Source organism: Cavia porcellus, unplaced genomic scaffold (assembly GCF_034190915.1).
Source record: "Cavia porcellus strain 051 isolate PalLab524CR breed Dunkin Hartley unplaced genomic scaffold, mCavPor4.1 scaffold_24, whole genome shotgun sequence".
NCBI lineage: Eukaryota > Metazoa > Chordata > Mammalia > Rodentia > Caviidae > Cavia > Cavia porcellus.
This window is the reverse complement of record NW_026947507.1, coordinates 13,016,080-13,033,292: the sequence shown is the minus strand read 5'-3', so window position 1 is coordinate 13,033,292 and position 17,213 is coordinate 13,016,080. Positions and strand designations below refer to the sequence as shown.

At 43.5% G+C, this 17,213-nt stretch overlaps 1 protein-coding gene across 2 annotated transcripts in view; it reads right to left on the bottom strand.

Moving 5' to 3' along the window:
- The window catches only part of Irf2 (interferon regulatory factor 2), an 84,589-nt gene extending 67,445 nt beyond the window's left edge, over nt 1–17,144 (bottom strand). The window contains exon 1 of one of the 2 annotated variants that reach the window (XM_003469109.5): nt 16,940–17,144. The gene's annotated coding sequence lies outside the window, so the exon portion shown is untranslated. Of the gene's footprint in view, nt 1–15,616; nt 15,751–16,939 lie in introns of those variants that run through there. The other variant, XM_063234679.1, reaches the window with a different exon arrangement.
- Between the last annotated feature and the right edge of the window lie 69 nt (nt 17,145–17,213).

The window sequence follows — 17,213 nt, the reverse complement described above, 5'->3', positions numbered from 1 at the left end:
AGGTGAAGGTAACATGGAGATAAAGCCTCTGCCTTCCAAGAGCTTGCACTACTGGCTGGGGATAGAGCACAGTGGAAAAGACTTCCTTAACATGCAGGAGTTCCTTGATTAAATTCCTCAGCAGTAGGGGTGGGAGGATGAGGAGGAGAGGAGGAAGAGGATGATAAGTGACAGGGAGGGAGGGATTATACCATGATAGAGGCGTGCACCTCAGGGCAAAGCCAAGGCACGATGTCCTAAAGCTGACACTACACCAGGAAACTAAGAAGGACCGAGCTTGTGTTTATGTGTCTCCAGATAGAACCTACATTCCCTAATACCCTAACATGGGCATGTAACACAGCAGGCCCTGATTCGGTCACGACATCAGCCTCCTTCCATCATTTCTTTCAAGCTCACAATGGGACCCTGCATTTTATGCAAGTAAATTGTTCAGAAGTCATGTTGGGAGAATTGTACTAGATTATGCATAAATATACAAGAAAGAGAGGTCTCTGGAAAGCTTCGGTTGGGGCCAGTTCAGGTGGGGCCAGCTGAATGCCCTGGAAGACAAGGAAGGATCCTCAAGTGGAAAAGAAAGAGCAACAGTACAAACAAAAAGAAGAAAAAACGAAGACAAGAAGAAGCACAGCAGCAAACACGATCCATGATGAACACAGAGGAGCTGCGGCATGGGAAAAATCAAGGGCTATAGTGCAGGAAGAGCCGGAAGCTTTCCTGAGGCTGACCAGGTAACAGGGAGCTTAGCAGCAGATGAGGACCCCTGTTGCTGAAGGGGAAACCCCAAGTACACCTGGGCACATACACACCCTTTGGCCACCCTCCTGCTGCAGGTCCTTACTCTTTGGAAAACACAGCTCACAATCCCTATTAACCTAGACAATAGGATGGTCTGGTCTGCGTCTGGCCAAATGAGTTCAACCTGCTCTTCCTTACAGTGTGATGTGTATATGCCATTCACTTTGCTGATGGTGGGTGGGGTTTCACTCCACTGAAAAATTCATCATTGTTTAAAAAAGGCAGTCAGTTTCTTATCATACAGAGTGTGATACCCTAAAATACACCCCAGAACTACCTAGTGCCTTTGATGAGACTTTCAAACCTTACTCCTCTAGGCAAGAGTCCAGCAAATATCCAATCAGAGCTCCCATTACAATCAGTCAACCTCAGGTCCTGTGGCCTCCACACCCAAAGACAGCTCCATCTTTACCTGGGTCAGACTGGGAAGCAGACAGAAAGCCTCAACACCAGGGGCTCCTGCGGTCTTTGAGGCCCACACTGGTGCTGGCTGGACCCCAAGGCAGTCACTCCATCCCTCCCATGGCCTTTTACAGTGTGGCTCTGAGAGGAGCTGAATGGTTCTCCTAATCAAGAGAAGCCCACAGAACACCTCTGTTCTGCTTTCTTTTGATTCTCTAAGTTGAGCGTCTTATACGAATTAGAGAAAATTGTCTATCTCCTCTTCATCTGACTGTTTTAAACCTATTTATAATCACTTCATTCTTTTTTATAAACCAAATCAAAAAGCAAATAATGAGCACCAAAAAAAAAAAAAATCATTTTGTACCTAGCTATCACGTTCCCTGAAAAACATACGAAAGCAGGGCTGGTTTTGTAGCTCATGGTGGAACATTTACCCAGCATGTGCAAAGCCCTGGGTTCTACACCCAGCAGGAAGGAAGAAGAAGGGAAAAAAGAGAAGGGAGAGGAGGGTGGAGAAGGGGAGGGGAGGGGAGAAGGTCTCAAAGCAGCGTTCAGTAGCACTGTCCACACTTTTCTAGTCTACAGCTACAATTGCACAACCCTCCTTGTGTCTTCCCTTATACTCCGCAGGGGCACAGCTGAGACACACTCAACTGCCATTATCCATTATTTTCTAAAATGCAAAGGGGGAAACCGTTATAAATTCTCAGAAACTATCCCAAAAAAACACCTTGCTCTGGTCCCAAACAAAGCCTTTTCCTGATTGGGAAGCACAGAAACCCATGCCCCAGTCAGGTGGGACTGATACACCCTTGCTCCGCCCACCAGGAGCAGAAGGAATTATCAGCCCTTCCTGTCTATTCTCGCTCTTCTTTGAACCGAAAGTGCCTTGCTTGCCCGTCTGCCCCCAGCTGACACACTCTGGCTCCGTCCAGAAGCAGGTGGGGAAGCCCAGCGCGATTTCCCTGGCTCAGGAGACAGCTCTTTCCTCTTCTGGCCCGTGGCCTCCTGCTTGCTGTGCGTCTCTGAAGCCTGCGTCTCCTTAACTTGGTCACTGCAGCTGCTTGTGTACCTGCTTGTCTCACTAAGCTAAACTACAAGCTCTTTGGGAATCCAGATGGGAAATTTTCGACTTTACATCTTCACAGCGCAGTGCTTCGCACACAGCTGTTCAGAAACGTTTGTTGAAGAAATTAATTCCTTTGAGAGTTTTATTAAAGTACTTGCTTGCAGAAAAACAGTTGAATTCAATTTAATCACTACCATATTTGTTTTCTTAATACTTAGAGCTAGTTTGAAGGATATTGTCCCATCCTTGAAGGAAATAACAAAAGTTTAGTAATTCCTCTTACTAACTTGCTTTGTATCGGTCAAGACATTATGCATCTTCTTCCCAATTAGCTGTAACTCAGTCTTAGTTATAATTCGTTACCATGCTGGGCTATGTTATTCTATAGAGGCCAAACTTTTGAGAAGGGCTGATAGAAAAGAAAAGTTGCTGGCCCTAAATCAAGGCCGGCAGCTCCCTCATGTTGGTCTGTTGGCCATTTCAGAACTTGGGCGGTGAAATGGTTAATTCATTTTAAAAAAACAGCTTGAAGCAACACCCCCTGCCCCAACCAGTGAACAGCTGTGAGCGTGGCAGGCTGCAGAGGCCCAAGATGGGAGCCACTGGCGTTTACTGGGACCCGCACCATGCTGGGACCCAGAGGGCTGGGAAACCAAGCAACACCCCCTCCCCACCTGCTTTATTTGTTGAACTTCAATATACATGAAAGTATGGACAGCTATTCTGAAGAGAACAAGAGACTCTACAACAGCCATTAGTGACTTCCCTATTGTCTGGTTTTGAAGACCCAAAATGCCTTCCTCAATCTGTTTGGATCAGTTTTATACTATATTGTTTTGTATGAATTCTCTGTATGCGAAGACATGGACAACTATTTGGAAGAAAACAAGAGACAATATGATAGATAGTGAAGATCTCAGGTCATTTAGCTTTGAAATTTATATCTCTTACATTGCTTTCTTATGTCCATTTTTTCTGTTTTGTTGTGTTTAATTTTACCCCCTTTAAAATAAAAATTTTAAAATTTTAAAAAACCAAAAGTTTGAGCAACACATAAAGTAAGCCAACAACACAGCAATTGACATTTCATTCAATTTTATCTACTACAGCTCGTCAGAACAAATGAAAAGTTTCTCATTCTAATTCACAATATATACATATGCTTTTATTCATTTTACTTAACAAATTTACTTACAGAAAAAAAAAGTTCCCATCCACTTTAGTAGTATGAACCGTTTTGAGCAGGTCATATTTAAATTCTAGAACTCCTACTTGTTATTTTGAGCTTGCTCTGACTCCCCTCTACCCAGAAACATCACAGACATGCTGAACCTTTCTCACTAAGAGGAGAGGTTGTCCTTCCACGAGCTGATACAATTAATTCATGTCCAGATTTGGAATTTCTTCTCCTTAGAAAATTTAGGACTCAAAACAGAAAAAAGAAATTACTACACAATTCAACAAAATTCACTAAATGCTTCGTCTGGGGCCACCAAACCCTAAGGAGGTTATTTGATTTCAACAGGAAAGACTACAATCACTAAGGAAGTTTCCAATTCTAGCATTTATGAGAAGGCTGGGTACTTTTATCTGCTTTTTCATTTACCAGTGCAGTCTGATTCACCTCATCCTGGCATTACTTAATTCCCAATGTGTGTTTTATCAGCTGTACAACATCTCAAAATTTTGAAAATGATTTTGTGTTGTATGCTATACATATTGTAATGAGGGACACTCAGTTCCTCAAACCACACTAGCATCTCATTTTGGTAACCACACACACAAAAAAACCAAATACAACTCAACCAACATTTCCCCTATAAAAAGAGGCTCTGTCACTCATTCTTATGGAAATGTATATTGAAGTCATTCTGAGACACCCTTCACAACCATTAGGGTAGTTCTTAATGAAGAAAACAAAACAAAAAAGAAAATAACAAATGTTTATAAAGATGTAGAGAAAATGGAAACCTGGTTCACTGCTGATGAGGATGTCAAATGAATGGCAGAGACACTATGGAAATAGTTTGGTGATTCTTCAAAATGTTAAACATAGGCCAGGCAAGGTGGCACACACCTGTTATCCTAGCACTCAGGAGGCTGAGGCAGGAAGATGGCCACAACTCTCAGACCAACCTGAGCTACATAGAAAGCTCAGAGCCAGCCTGCACTGCGCAGCAAGATCCTGTCTCAACAACAACAAAAAAAATTTAAACACAGAATTACCATACAATACAGCAATTCCAGTGGCTTGAAAGAACTGAAACCAGGGACCAGACCCCACAGGTTTTTTATACCAACATTTACAGGCGCATTACTCACGATAGCCAGAAGGCAATAATAACCCCAGTGTACAGCAATAGATGAAAAGATAAACAAATTGTAGAACACTTATTCAATCTTAAAAGGACAAACGCTAAGGCAGGAGGATTGTAAGTTCAAGCCCAGCCTGGTCAACTTAGCAACTTTAGGAGAACTTGTCTCCAAAGAAATAAATAAATAAGGGTAGGAATGCAGCTCAGTGTGAAAGTCCTGGGTTCAGTATCCAGTACTGCAAAACAAATGCTGTAAACAAATACATATATGGGGGCTGGGGACTTAGCACAGCGGCATAAGCACCTGCCTTGCAAGCAAGCGGTCATGAGTTCGATCCCTGGTACTGATAAAAAAAAAAAAAAAAAGACACACAAATACATATATATAAGTACTTGCAACAGTCACACTGACTGAGGCACAAAGTTGCCTGGCTGAGGGAACAGTCACTGATCGGGTGACAGACTTTCTGGTTTCTGATAAAGGTCAGAGCACTGGCCACGGCTGCACAACGGAAGGGGATCAAGAGATGGAGGGCGAAGGAGAAGAGGAAAAAAAGCTGAAAAAAGAAGTTAAACTGTGTCTTGCACATGCACCAGCTCCACGTCAGGAGTGTACACATTATGTACTGCAAAGGTGCACCAATAAAAAACTTTTGAAACTAGCATACTTCACCTCTGAATTGTATACTTAAAGTTGATGATAATGGTAAGTTTTATAAATTTGCTGCTTCTGTTCCCTTCCGTCCTCTTGTGGATAGTAACTATCTTGTAATTAGGTGATTTGAAGTACAGTGATACCTCAGTTCACGATCTTAATTCTTTCCATGATTCTGGTCGCAGATTAAATTCGTGAACCGAGGCACCATTGTACACACTAGAGCTACACGGTCTCTCATGCACACATTCACATACAAAAATGCTCATGTGTTTTTAAAGATAATGAACAATCCATTTCCCTTTCCTGGTGATGTCTTCTCAAATGATGTGAGAAGAAAAATACCACTTATCACACCAAAAGCTAGGTTCTCCAAGTACAAGCCTGCAGGGAGTTCAGGGCGAGAGGACTGTACTTATTAAATTGAAGAGTTAGTCACAGCATATAGGCTGACAGAAAGGGAAAGGAGACAGGGGAGATAACTATCAAGACTTGCTACTTCAACTTTCCTGAATGACAAGACTCCAAACAAAGGTTCTACAAACAAACCCACATGGATGGTAAGATTCACAGTGGAAAACACAGTAACAACGTGTGCTTTCACACCTACTTTACATTCTACTCAGAATCTGGATTTTTAAAAAATACAAGGTAACCCCTCACTCAAAACACCTGTCACACTGTCACTGTGGCTTCTCCTACAATCTCGGACAACCTGATGTGAGGAAACTGTCGCACTCAGAAACTGTCGAAAGAGGGACACAAGTTCAAGGCCAGCCTAGGCCACTGAGACCCTGTCCCAAAAACAAATAAACACCGCTGGAGATAAAGCCCGGTACTCAGTACCACCAAGATGGGAGGAGGGGCTCGGCAAAAATCTACAACCCCTGTAGGAGCTGTTGTCTTCTATGTCTAATCTTTTGCTTTTGTTTTTTCCGTCTGGACAATTTCTTCTCCTAGAAGACTGGAGACCACATCCTCAACCCAGCCAAGTGAAATCCAAGTTGACTGAGTCTCTTCCTTTTTACATCTCCCTCGATGTTTAGTTAGTACTGAATTAACACGCACTAATTAAATGACTAAATGATCAAGATAGCCGGTTGTTTCAGTTCAGCAGCCTCTTCTACCCCCACCTCCCAAACTGCAACCCGACTTTCAAGAACTGCAAAGAAGAGTTCGTGATCTATTCAAAACACCTGTAAGAGAAGCAAATCCTCTCCTATATTTTCAACTCACCCTGAACACACCAGTGCCCAGAATGACCACACCCAAAAGCTGAAGGAGCAGTTCACCTACATTCCCTGCTGGGGCCTTCCTCGCAGGGGCCCCAAGTTTCCACCTTCATTCTGCAATGGGACGAAGGGGGCAGGCAGTGTCACCACTGTGGGTCCTTGGGATCACTGGAACATCACAGACTCCCAGGCACGTTCTGGTGGGACAATAGCCTTCTGACAGACTTCTCCACTCCCATTCTATTTAGATGTCCTTACCCTCCTTCCTATTTAGAGCTCCTTAACTTGACAGGTCTGCTAAATAGTGCCTAGAAGTTAAATTTCCACTTATGAATAAATTCCCAACATCCCAAGAAACAGTCAATAAGGACCAGCCTTCGGGATTATTATTTTAAAAAGAGATTATGTTTTTCTGTTCTTCTGTCAGTTGCAAATCCCCAAACCTACTAGAATTCACTTAAAACCAATCCACAGTGTTTTTATTGGAAGAAAGCAATCAGAAAAGCTCTGACCCACTGAGCAGCTGGGAATTTTGTTGCTGGAGGTTTGGTTTAGTCTTTATTTTTCTAGCTGCTGGCCCTGCTAACATGATTCTGTGAAGGTCGCGTTTAATCTTGCACAGGAAAGCTACCTAAGCAGTTCTTAGGTAGGCTTCAGTAAAAAATAAATTGCCTCTGGACAAGTCTATTGCTTCAACAATTACAGTCACAGAGAACAAATGAAGGTAACTGTGAAATACCACATTTGATTTCAAAAGAATTTTACTGAATGTATGTTATGTGCTGAAAGTGTTGGCTAAAAACATTAGCAAAGTTATTGTTAATAAAGAATCCCACAAAGAATACAGTGGCTCTCAAATGTGTATCATTGGGATTGGAGATACAGTTCAGGGACAGAGCGCCTGCCTGGCAAGTGTGAGGTTGAAAGTTCAATTCCAGTACTAAAAAAAAAAAAAAAAAAAAAACCTCAAATATATATACATCATTGTTCATCACCATAAATAGCTTACTTATATGTACAAGAAGATATAAACATCATCATGAGGGCTGAAATGTCAGAGAAGTGAATTAAAATATATTTTTTTCTTTTTTATTTAAATTTTTATTGCTATTAATATGTGTGCCCAGTAAATAATGATTCTGTTCATTGTGCGAAGTTGTACATGTACTTAATACATTCAATTCTTTTTTCTGCCTCTCTAGTTCACCTCTTTCTAACCTTCTTCTAAAATAAGATTCTTTTAAAGGTCTGGGCACAAAGAAGAAAAATCAAACAATTTCTCACCTTCTCAGTGTTGAACACCTAATACAGAGTGACAAATCCTAATGCAAAGTGACGATCTTCAGTGTTTATGCGCTCAATACATACACCTTTAGGTCTCTAACACAGCAGATCTGCATCTGTCTTGAGCTGGAGTTAAGCCTTCCTAGCTAACCTTTGCATTCCAGCTGAAAAGCAAGGCAACAAATATTTGTCTAGCTCTTACTGCGTATCAAGTACTGGTGGGGAATGCAAAGAAACATGACCCGATCCAAGCTCTCAAATAATGTACTGCGTAAGTGACAGAAATGAAACTCGAAGTAATCAACCTACAGAAGATTCATCGACACGTGTATTGCGCTCATGGTTATCAGAATGGCACATGCCGTGCCCTACTTCTGGAGGAATTCAGAGCATTTTATTATTTTAGGCTGAAGAGATCAGGTAAGATATGTGAGGAGAGGCCAAGGGAGATTCAGGCAGTTACAATTAAACAATCATGATGCTTTCCTTTAGTCCTTTTAGGTTTTGTCCTATATTTAAAATTGTGTTCCACATTTAAAGTCCTCCCCCTAATATTTCCCTTCACATCTTCATTTCCAATCCAATATGGTAGCCAGTTGCCAGCTCTGTCTATTAGTGCTTGAAATGTAGATGGGCTGAATTAAGACATTGCAGGAAAAAAGACACTGGGCTTTTCCAGTATGAAAACAATGTAAAATATCTCTAGTATTTTCACATCGTTGATATTGGAATGATGTTGGATATAATGGGTTAGATAAAACCTATTAAAATTAATTTCATATGCTTCTTTTACTTTTCTAATGTGGCTACTAAACAATCAGAAATATATCTGCGGTTCACACTGTATTTGTATTGGACTGCGCTGTCCCAGTCAGTTCTCCCCACACCGCTTGGCTGTGCTTTGGCAGCCTCTGAACTCAAAACGCTTACACCCAACTTTCGTTTCATAATAATTCAAAAATATCTCCACATCCAAAAAGGGAGTAAGACAGTTTTTTGGTTTTGTTTTTTGTTATTCCTGTTTGTTTTGTTTTGATTTGCTTTGAGGTAAAAGTTAGATATTTGGAATCTTCTTTGATTATAAAAAGTTACAGTCACACTGATTCACTCTTTCTTGCAATCCCCAACGGGAGACTTGTAAAGATGGATGTGCAACATGGAAATACCTAAGGTACAAAGATGTTAGTCAAGGTATACAATGTAATGATGGAAAACATTGGTTAGAAACATTTTACTTTTCACATACCATGAAACTTAGATCTGTAGCCATTTGTCTAAAATAGCTGCTCTCATCCAAAAGGATAATAAAATCTCTTTATCTCCTGAAGAGCACTGCTCTGATTAAAACTACAGAGTGACAAACACACCCATATTGCACCAGCTTCATAGCATCCCCAAAGGATGTAAGTGTGAGAGTCATTATAATCACTGACCTAGTTATAAATATCAGTAAGAAATTCTTTTCTCTTGCTCAGGTGTTCTGTATTTTTACAATAGTAATTTTTACTCATATTAATATCCTCACACTACTAGTTAATTTAGACCACGTATTAAAAGTATGATGCAGGATAACATCCCAGACTCTTCACATTTCTTGGCAAAATCATCATGGGCCAACCTCACCAAAGAGTTACCAGTCTCAGCAACATCAGTTACCAAGAGCTGTATGGAGACAGTGGTGGCTGCTAGCAGTGGCTAGTTAAGGCAAATCCTGCTTCTAGAGATGAATACACAGCAGCATAAAGAGCCCAGAACAGCAAAGATCATGCACAGCACCCTCCAGTTCACTTTTCCTAATCCTAGGTGTACCATAGGTGGAGTCAAACGGGATACTTCAACACTGTCACAAAAACACTTTCTGGTTAAAAGAATAACTGTGCTTATTTTTTAAATTTGGAAAATACAAAGCTTTTCAGGGGCAAAACAAGCCAAACACAATTCAACATCAAAATGATGTTTTCTTGCAGATTTTTTGAATATTTTACACGCAAATGCTCACATATGAATACTGGGGACATAATTTAATACTCTTTCCCCTCACTCAATATTTATAGTAATATATATGAAATATTTCCCACTGTTAAATGCAATTCAAAAACATGAATTTGGGGATGAGAATATAGATCAGTGGTAGGGCACTTGCCTAGCATGCTCAAAGCTCTGGGCTTGAACCCCAGCATCACACACACACACACACTGAATTTTAAAGGCTATCTACATTCTGAATTGCTATAATTCATTTCTTTGTTATTCATTATGCATTTCTTTCTTATTGTTGATTAATCAAGTTGTTTCCAACTTTTCATGTAACAAAAGCTAATTCAGTAAACATTCTCAAATATAAATCTCTGTTACCTCTGGTTACTCCAAGCAAATAGGTTCCTAGAAGCAGCACAATGGAAAAAGTTTAACATTTTTAAGTCTTTTACTATGTAACAGTTGTTAAACTCCACAATGTTTCTTTCATTGTATAATCCCAACCACAGTGCAGAGTACTAATTTCCAGTAGCATGCTGGCAGTACCCAGTTTTGGTGTTCACAGTTCAATCTTAATTTGTGCCACATATTCTTTAGGAAAGCAGAAAATCAGTCCACTCTACTTTCCTGCCTCTAATAGTCTGATAAAAGTAAAAGAGAACCAAGTAAGACCAGCATAAATAAAAATTGAGAACCCCAGAACTATCACGCTATTTCTGATTAATTTTATTAACATACCCCTTTCTTCTGAGGGCCCATCATTGCCCCCAAGACTGATTTTACTTTGAGTCTGGGGTTTCACAACATGGATATCAATCAGGATTATCATCCTCAAACAGTACTTCAACCCCAGTATCTCTAAGGTGATTTCACCCATGCCCAAGGGACAAGCACCCACAACTCCTTGTTTACTTGTATAAACTGAGCTGATGTCTCCAAGTTTTCCCATCAGACTGTAAGATCCCCAGGATACAAAGTAATTGGAAGGTCAAAAAGCACAGGGTCTGCCAGTATTCCAACTGGTCACTGATCTACATTTAATTAACTATCAGCTTGCTCCCTTCACCTCCAAAAGGCTTTCCAAGATATTTGTGCAAAGACAGAAAATCTGCTGGCCTGATTACTACTTGTCGGTTTCTCTCAGGAATTCAGAAACTGCTGTTTTGCTCTCTGCCTTTTCTTTTGTTAATTACCCCACCCCCCAACTTTCACTTTCCAACTCAATCCCATTCTTATTCCATCACCCCACTAACACCACCTCAAGGTGTTAGGACACTCTTCTCACTCGGTAATTCTTTTCTTCTTCTTCACTAAATCTAGACTAAGGAGGAAAAAAACTCTTCCAGAAATAACATGCTAGATATTACTTGAAATAAAGCAATTCGTATGCTGTTCCTTCTCACTCAAAATATCATCCTCTCCAAAAGGGAAAGTCAGTAGGATTCTAAGCTTACGGGGTCACGACAATGTTTTTTTTATCTACAAAGTACTTTTTTTGGGTTCCTCCAAAAACCTGACATCCATAAGCTTGATAAAGACAAAATAATATGTGAGTTCATTTCCCTTTGATCACATCAAGTGTGCAAGTATCAAATGCTGTTACAGATAGCAACAGACTGCTAAGTGTACTTGAAAATAAATTATTTGTGAAAATTATATAGGAAGTCGTTAACTCTCAAAATGTTTAATGAGAACTGCATGGGTTTTTATCACACAAAACCCTAAATTAAGATTTCTGTTGGACTAAATTGGTCTTGCCCATGAGATGAAAGTTTTTAGAGTCCAACATCAGAAAGACCCAGGTGAGCCTTCTGTTTCTCATTATGGAGACAGTCTTCACTTGACTCAAGTTCTTAATTGTTTACAGAAGCTGAATGCTAAACTGATAAGCGAATGTAACCCAGAACAGAAAAGAAAATAAAACAACAAATGCATAATTCTGACCTTCCTGGACCAAGAGACAAGCCCGTAAAACAAAATCCTTCTCTCCTCTCTAAAACAAAACAAAACAGGTTGTAATATTTCAACCACTTTTCAACACTTGAGAGACTGAGGCAGAAACAGCACTCAAGTCAAGGCCAGTCTGGGTTACACAGTGAGTTAAGGTCAGCCTTAACTGCAAAGCCAGATCCTGTCTCAAAAAAACAAAAAAGGAAAAATCCAGAGCAAAGAGTGTAGCTCAGCACAGGAGAGCTTGCCCCGTACATACAGGGTCCTGGGTTCAATTCCCAGTACCACAAAAAAAAAGAAAAGAAACAAAATTCAAAGTACCACATCCATGATTTCTGTGTGCCTAGCAAGATCAACATGAACAGAGCCAACAGAGTCCCCAGAGGCTCCCCTATTCCAAGTGCTGCTTAACATGTGGCAAGGTGGAAACAGGTTCCATGTGTTTGCTTTCCAGGACAGCCTGGTCTCAGAGGCAACCAAAGAGCTCAGATTTGGGCCTAGGAGTTGCTTGGCTCGCCTGCCTCTGGCCCACACACCTTGGGGAGATGATGGGCATTTGACACAATGGGGAGTAGGAGGGTGGTCCTTTTAGGAGAGGAGGGGAAGGGGAGGGAGGGCTGCAGACAGCCTCAAGCCTAAAGGGTCTCCATTGGTTTCGGTAAGTTCCCTCCCCAGAGCATTCTCAGAACACACATACCTCCTGGCACCTAAGGCTGACAGGGCTATCAAGCCAGTAAGGTCCCAAAGGTGTGACTAGAGAGTTAACCAAAGCAGGAAGAGTGAACTCCGTGCTTCTGAGTTCTTGTACCTCCCACTTCTACAGAGCCTTGTCCATAGCTGCTTGTCAAGGAATATCTAATAAATGTGAGACAGCGTGATATCCGAGTACCATGAACACACTCGGTGCATAGGCTACTATAATTATGTAATTATTCTTCATGTACAATATTTGCATGGGGTCTCTGGATGCCCAACAGAACTTGGCATTCTGGGGAAAGGTCCTCCTGGTTTCATACCTCAGGAAGCTTGAGGGACTGTGGCTTTATCTAACATGGATCTGCCCTTACTCTTTACTCCAAGGTTTTCCACAGTTGGCTGGAGTAAGATTAACTAGACTTGATAATACTAGCTTTCTCAAGCAGGCCAGAAGTTCTAACTGAAAGGCATGTAATATAGAGGGGCCCATGTAGGTTTCTTAGGAAGTTTTATGTAGGTAACCAATTTGTTTCAGAGACAGTTTGTCAAAAAGATGGCATCTGCGGTGGGGTAGTCATTTTAAAGGGAATCTCTGAAGGTAAAAAAAGCTGAGGATCGCAAGCCTGCTTGCTCGGGTCAACCTTGCCGCCTCCCCCCGTCTGCAGTGTGGGGGTGGATTTCCTGATGCATGTTTTCTTCAGTACTTTATTAGAAAATATTATTGGTTTCAAGTTTAAGTCTGTTTTATACAGGTAATTTATCATTCTTTGTGGACAAATCAAAGTCCAAGCAAACCTTCTCAGTCCCTTCTTTCCTTATCAGCCGCACCCACCATAAAAGCTATTCCTCAGCTCAGCCTCCATATCTAACACTGATCCACTGAGGCCAACCGCAGGGCACAAATGGGGCAGACAGCAGCAGAAAGCCCTGACCTCCTGCTCCACTGTGGCATGGAACACAGTGCCCCACACAGAGGAAACTCTTCATTATTCAATACTGATGTTTCACAATTTTCAATATAGTATTTTATAGTACATAACAAATATACATGTATTTTTACATGTTATCATATATACTATTACATACATAGTAAGTTTTCAGTAAGTTAACTGAAAGTCCCTTGAAAGATGGTATAGCAAAATACTGAAATCAGTTAAGTGAATGTCTAATAACGGACATGGAATTGTGACACACGGGTAAGAAAATTCAGACCAAAGCACACTAAGGATTGGAAAGATGTTTTACTGATACAAAGTGGGAAAAATACACTGGCCCAATCACTGTTATTTCCAACATTTCATCTCCATGGATACCTCCTAACTTTTCTTTTGCCAGAAAAAAAGATTAGACTGATAATATATTTCATTGTTAAATATTTTTTATATAATATATATATATTATATAGGTTTGATTCTTAACATTATTTACACACTTTCAGAAGAAGTAAAATTTTTTTCTTGCTAGAAATTCTTTATAAGAAAGTCAATTATCTGATCCACTGGTGATTCCTTGACTTTTTTTTTTTAACTTGAATAATAATCTGATAGCTAATGCGTTCCACATTTGTGATTGCTATAACTTACCCAAATATTTTTTCATACACAGTATCTTGATTGTTCTTGGAAACAGTCCTATCTGCATAATTACTATTACCTTCTGTAGAATTAATCCCAAAAGATAATTACCCCGTTTATTTTTAGTTGTTTATTGTCAACCGCTCACAAACTAGAAGAGAGTAAAGAGGTTTTCTAGTTCTCAGGTGGATCTACACTGCCTAGCACTGCGTCTAGTGCACAGTTAATATTCTACACATATTTATTAAACACAGAAATAATTCCCTGGCGTGCTTATTTTGGTAGAAGGCAGATAAGGGAACCATGACCCAGATACCGAATTTAGAATTCAGTGGTCTGTGCACTATCAAAAGGAAATAATGTGAAAATACTCTAAAAACAACAAAGCTTATACTGGATAATGTCAAGAATAAAAATACAATATCCTTGGCAATATGAGAAAAATTGATGCACATCAAATACTGAATATTCAAAGTTTCACATTTTCCACCACTGAGTTTAAACATCTTTAGCTCTGGCATATTAAATAAAGTATTTCAAGACATAGGGTAAGCAAACAGTAGGACCACAGCTCACAATCCGGTCAGGACTTTATGGCAACCATTTGTCAGAATTTGCCTAAGGTTTTACTACACTCCTTATTTTTGAGTATGATGACATTTTTACAGGTAACTAAGCCTAAAATATGTGGAACGTTATTTCTAGATTGTGAAGATCAATAGAAAAAAAGACAACTCGTTGAGAGGGAAATACGTAAATGTTCAATATACAGAAGCAGTTACAAATCATAACGGACAAGCACTCTTGGATCTAAGAGGCCAGAATCTAACTTCTTACGCAACAGGCTAAGTTATAAATTACAATCATTCACTAATTACTGTGAAATTCCGGACTTTGCCTCATCAATCAATAGATGTTCCAAGGTTACCCCAACAGACGCCAATACAAGCCATCTATTGAAGCTACCTCAGAAAAGTTTTTCAGGATTTTTTAGGTTCCTATTTTTGTATCCTCCCCTTACCCACCCACCCCACCCCACACCCAGAAAAAGAAAGAAAGGGGGTTGAGGAAACCAGAGAGTCCTGAATCTGTGTGTTGGAGGAAGTTAAATAGGGTCAGGCTGGGGGCCCTGGTGAGGGACTGGCTTGGCTTCTCACACCCTGAACGTCCACCGTGGTCCCACCTGCTCCTGTGCACCAGGAAGTACAGGCTGCTAAATTCCAGTGTTCCTTGCAGTCATCTGAAAACTAATAAATGACTGCAGGCTAGACGGCAACTTTGGTGATTCCTGAAAATCCACAACAGGAAATGTAACTATCCTCCACCCTGAGCCATTCATCAAAAGCAGACCGACGCACAGCCACAGGGAGGGCAGTGGCAGAAGGAAAATGTCAGCACCACTTTGCCTCTTTTACACCGACGCTACATGTTCTTCTGCCACAGCAAGGACAGGGAGCAGTACCCAGTGCCCACACTGGAGGGAGGAGACTCAAGGGGCAGGGAGCGGGCACCATGCCTCCAAGTTTCAAACACTGCAGGGCTTGCCAGGAAAGAAAGACACTCTGCTAATACGCGGTGAGCTCGACCGCCAGTGCCAGGAGCCACATTTAATAGTCCGTCGTCAAGCGTCCCGACTCCACCGGCAGAAACGGGCGTCTCACCTGGTGCCCGGACACAGTCCTCGCGCCCGGCTGGGGCCACCAGCCTGCTTCCCTCGCCTCCTTCAGAGGCGCCAAACGCACCCGGAGCCGGGCCAGCAGGGGTGCCGGCGCGGGGGACGGATCGGCCCGCCGACACCCGGCACTGGCGGAGGCTCGCCGGCCCCAGGCCGGGCCGCGGGAGCGCGGGCGCCGCGATTGGCCGCGGCCGGCATCGCTCCGAGGGAGCCCGGCCCGCGCGGCGAGAGGAAGTGGCGGCCGCGGCTTTGCACCAACCGTGATCGGCCGGGGGCGATGTCACCCGGCGCCGAGCGGGTCGGAGGGCACGGGGCGGGCGCTCGCACCGCCGCCCAGCCCGGGCCCCGGGGACGTCGCCCGCGCGGCCCGCCGCCGCCTCCCGGTGCCCGGCCTCCCCCCCACCGCCGCTCGCGGCCGAGGCGGGTCGGGCCCAGCGCGCAGGCCGGCCGGGGGGCGCCCGCGGGACGGGAGGCGGCGCGCTAGGCCGCGGCCAGGCCGGTGACCCCGCGCTCCGCGCCCCCGCGCGGGACAAGTGCAGCGACAAAGCCCCGGCGCCCGGCCGAGCGCCGGCCGGCGGGAAGGAGGACCCGGCACCCTCCGAGCACCGCCCGAGCGGCGCCCGCCCCCGGGAAGGCCCGCGCCCAGCCCGCCGGCCGGCTCCGCCGCTCCTGCCGGGCCCCCAAGTTCCCCGACCCCGCGGCGGGAGGCGCTCGGGCCGGGCGCGGGCAGCCGGCGGCGGGCGCCTGCTTATTTACGCCGGAGGCTGCCCGGAGAGAGGCGCCGCCACCGGGCACCGAGAGCCCCGCTGCCCTCCTCGGGCTCCGAGCGCGACGGCGGCTGCAAACACACAGACAGACACACGGCAATCTTGTTTTAAGTGAGGCCCCGCTCGGGTGGACTTGCACCCCCACCCACGACACCTGGGGCGCAGAACCACACAGAGCAGGTCTGCGTCCGCGGAGCCACCTCTCCACATCTGCAAATCCAAAAGTGAAATTAAACCTCTACCAACCTCCTCCTCCTCCTCCTCCCTTCCTACCTCCTCCTCCTCCTCCTTGCAGCCTTAGCAGCCCCAGTGCCAGTAGCAACAGCAGCACAACCTGCTTCCCCTAAATTCAGATTTTCCATAATTGCGCCGACTGTTCCTCCAGAAATCAGTATTAATATTTATGAACCCCGTCATTCTCCGTCCACGAAACACCGTGTCAAAGCATCGGGACACGCATACACACACAGCTCCTCCAGTCCCCATAAACATGCCCTCGAGAGAAACACGCACAGTCACAACTATTATTTGAAAAATGTTACCTCTCAGTGTGCTTTTTCAACGCTACCAATACAATTCCGCAAGGTATAAGTGTTGCTAGGGTGTGTGAAATGGAAACGAAAGCCCGTCAGTTGAATAATCGCAGGAGCAAAACTAAAAGTTACTCCCCGGCTTGTCTGAGAACAGTCCAGATCGAAAGCAAAACAAGGAGAGGAAACTGCGAAGCGCCGAGCCTGGAAATCCCCCCGCCCCCCGCCTCCTCGCCCGCTCCCTCCCCGCCTCCCTCCGCGCTCCCGCCTCCCTCCGCCCTTCCTG